This window comes from Physeter macrocephalus, chromosome 9 (genome assembly GCF_002837175.3).
Source record: "Physeter macrocephalus isolate SW-GA chromosome 9, ASM283717v5, whole genome shotgun sequence".
Classification (NCBI taxonomy): domain Eukaryota; kingdom Metazoa; phylum Chordata; class Mammalia; order Artiodactyla; family Physeteridae; genus Physeter; species Physeter macrocephalus.
In genome coordinates this window covers 28,881,724-28,886,035 of record NC_041222.1, presented here as the reverse complement: position 1 = coordinate 28,886,035, position 4,312 = coordinate 28,881,724, and positions in this window count along the sequence as shown.

Here is a 4,312-nt window from a genome sequence, read left to right as displayed (position 1 = left end):
AAGACCTTAATTATTTTGAGCCTTATCATCTACCCCAGACCATGAGCCCCAGGCTATATAACTTTTTCCTATTCCCCAGGGAATGGGGGTACAGTTCTTGAGGCCTAGCCTGCTGTGTTTTCCCCTTTACCAGGTAAACATTAAAGCCATTTTTCTTGGGACTTCCCTGGTGGTCCAGTGGTTAAGAATCTGCCTTCCAACGCAGGAGACTGGGTTCGATCCCTAGTCGGGGAACTAAGATCCCACACGCCGTGGGGGAACTAAGATCCCACACGCCGTGGAGCAACTAAGTCTGTGTGCCTCTACTGAGCCCATGCTCTCTGGAACCTGCATGCTGCAACTACTGAGCTTGTGCTCTGGAGCCTATGTGCCACAACTAGAGAGAAGCCTGCGTGCCAGAATGAAGAGCCCACACACCTCAACAAAAGATCCCGCGTGCTGCAACAAAGATCATGCGTGCCACAACTAAGACCTGATGCAGCCAAATAAATAAATAAATAAATTTTTAAAAAGTAAAAATTAAGGGGCAGAGTCAAGATGGCATACTAGGAGGATGCAGAATTTGCGTCTCTTCACAACTAGGGCACCTACCAGGCACCAGTGGGAGACTGCAGACACCTAAGGGGACGGGAGGAACCCCCAGTGACCAGGTAGGGTGTGGGGCATGGGGGGAATGAAGGGGGAGGAGAAGTGGAGGCGGGATGGGACTGGCGCCCCTGAGGGGCGGCTGTGGGAGGGGCAGGGATCCCACACCCGAAGGGAGAAATTGGGGAACCATTGGGAGGACAGAAGATCAAAAGGGAGCATGGCCAGGTTTCCCCTGCCCACTTGGGCCTCCAGAAACCTGCTGAGATCCCGGGCCTGATCGTCTGCCCACTGAGGCCCCCTCCAGCTGCGGGTCCTGAGGGAATGGGAGGGAGGAAAGGGGGAGCAAAAGTAAAGGCTGGACCTCCAGGACTAGCACCCCTGAAGTGTGGCTGGGGGAGGGGAGGAGTTCCTACATCCAGTGGGACCCACCCACAGTTGGAGTCCAGTGGCGACAGGGAGACCCTGGGGGAGATGGTGGGGGAGGGGAGCCAAGGAACAGAAGGGATCGGGGCCAGTGCTTTCCCTGTCCACTTAGGCACTGGGAAGCCTGTTGGACTCCCAGGCCTAATCCTTTGTCCTCAGAGCCTCCCTCCTGCCACGAAGAACCCAAGACCCACCACTACACCCCGACCCAGGGCCCTACCTCTACACTTGGAGACCCCCTCCAATGAGCTGGGCCTAAACCCCACCCACACACCCTCACTCAGGGCCCTACCTACAAACTCAGGAACTCCACTTTCCAGAGGGCCTCCTTCCCATGTGCTGCCTCTCCCCTTCCACACAGGTCCTAAGCAGAGGCCCCGCCCCATGCTTGAACGTCACCCTGTTCCACCCACCTAGGTCCTGCCCCACCCTAAACCCTGCCCCTGCCTAAGTTCCACACCCACCTAAACTCTGCCCCAATAGCCAAGACTGTTTTTTTTGTTTGTTTTTTTCTGTTTGTTTTTTCCTCTTTTAGATTGGGGTTCTGTTTTACCTTCTTGATTCATTGTTCTTGATTCTTTTATGTTTTTATTTTTCCAAATAAATCTTTTATTTCTCTAAATTCTTTATACTTTGTTATGGTTCTCTCTTTCTGGCTCCCTCACACCCCCCCCCCTTTTTTTTCTTTTTTCTGTTTATTCTTTATACTTTGTTATGGTTCTCTCTTTCTGGCTCCCTCACACACAACCCCCCCTTTTTTTTTCTTTTTTCTGTTGTGGTTTTATTTTACTTTATTGAAGTTTTTTCAATTATAGTTTATTTTTCCTAATATATTTTTTATCTTTCTAATTTTATTTGTTTTTTATTCTTTGATCTTGTACAGCTCCTTTTTTACTTTCTTTCTTCCCCTCCCCTTTTCTTTTTTACCACACCATGAAGCTTGCGGTATGTTGGTTCTCAGGCCAGAGGTCAGGCCTGAGCTCCTGTGTTGGGAGCTCCGAGTCCAAACCGCTGGAGTAACAGAGAACCTCAGACCCCAGGGAATATCAATTGGAGTGAGGCCTCCCGGAGGTCCTCATCTCAGCACCAAGACCCAGCTCTATCCAACTGCCTGCAAACTCCAGTGCTGGACGTCTCAGGCCAAACAACCAGTAAGAGAGGAGTACAGCACCACACATCAAAAAAAATAATAATAATAACAAAAAAATATGTTACAGACGAAGGAGCAAGGTAAAAACCTACAAGACCAAAATAAATGAAGGCAAAATAGGCAACCTACCTAAAAAAATTCAGAGTAATGGTAATAAAGATGATCCAAAATCTCGGAAACAGAATGGAGAAAATAAAAGAAACATTTAACAAGGATCTAGAAGAACTAAAGAGCAAACAAACAGACCCAGCTCTATCCAACTGCCTGCAAACTCCAGTGCTGGACGTCTCAGGCCAAACAACCAGTAAGAGAGGAGTACAGCACCACCCATCAAAAAAAATAATAATAATAACAAAAAAATATGTTACAGACGAAGGAGCAAGGTAAAAACCTACAAGACCAAAATAAATGAAGGCAAAATAGGCAACCTACCTAAAAAAATTCAGAGTAATGGTAATAAAGATGATCCAAAATCTCGGAAACAGAATGGAGAAAATAAAAGAAACATTTAACAAGGATCTAGAAGAACTAAAGAGCAAACAAACAGTGATGAACAACACAATTACTGAAATTAAACAAGGGAATCCCCATAAGGTTAACAGCTGATTTTTCAGCAGAAATTCTGCAAGCCAGAAGGGAGTGGCAGGACGTATTTAAAGTGATGAGAGAGAAAAATCTACAACCAAGATTACTCTACCCAGCAAGGATCTCAATGAGATTCGATGGAGAAATTAAAACCTTTACAGATAAGCAAAAGTTAAGAGAATTCAGCACCACCAAACCAGTTTTACAACAAATGCTAAAGGAACTTCTCTAGACAGGAAACACAAGAGAAGGAAAAGATCTACAAAAACAAACCCAAAACAATTAAGAAAATGGTAATAGGAACATACATATTGCTAATTACCTTAAATGTAAATGGATTAAATGCTCCAACCAAAAGACACAGACTGGCTGAATGGAGGCAAAAACAAGACCCATATATATACTGTTTACAAGAGACCCATTTCAGACCTAGGGACACATACAGACTGAAAGTGAGGGGATGGAAAAAGATATTCCATGCAAATGGAAATCAGAGAAAGCTAGAGTAGCAATTCTCATACCAGACAAAATAGACTTTAAAATAAAGACTATTACAAGAGACAAAGAAGGTCACTCCATAATGATCAAGGGATCAATCCAAGAAGAAGATATAAAAATTGTAAATATTTATGCACACAACATAGGAGTACCTCAATACATAAGGCAAATGCTAACAGCCATAAAATGGGAAGTCAACAGTAGCACAATAATAGTAGGGGACTTCTACACCCCACTTTCACCAATGGACAGATCATCCAAAATGAAAATACTTAAGGAAACACAAGCTTTAAATGAAACGTTAAACAAGATGGACTTAATTGATATTTATCAGACATTCCATCCAAAAACAACAAATTACACTTTCTTCTCAAGTGCTCATGGAACATTCTCCAGGATAGACTGTATCTTGGGTCACAAATCAAGCCTTGGTAAATTTAAGAAAATTGAAATTGTATCAAGTATCTTTTCCTACCACAATGCTATGAGACTAGATATCAGTTACAGGAAAAAAACTGTAAAATATACAAACACATGGAGGCTAAACAATACGCTACTGAATAACTAAGGGATCACTGAAGAAATCAAAGAGGAAATCAAAAAATATCTAGAAACAAATGACAATGAAAACACGATGACCCAAAACCTATGGGATGCAGGAAAAGCAGTTCTAAGAGGGAAGTTTATAGCAATACAATCCTACCTCAAGAAATAAGAAAAATCTCAGATAAACTACCTAACCTTACACCTAAAGCAATTAGAGAAAGAAGAAAAAAAAACAAACCCAAAGTTAGCAGAAGGAAAGAAATCATAAAGATCAGATCAGAAATAAATGAATAAGAAATGAAGGAAATGATAGCAAAGATCAGTAAAACTAAAAGTTGGTTCTTTGAGAAGATAAACAAAATTGATAGACCATTAGCCAGACTCATCAAGAAAAAAAGGGAGAAGACTCAAATCAACAGAATTAGAAAGAAAAAGAAGTAACAACTGACACTGCAGAAATACAAAGGATCATGAGAGATTATTACAAGCAACTATATGCCAATAAAATGGCCAACCTGGAAG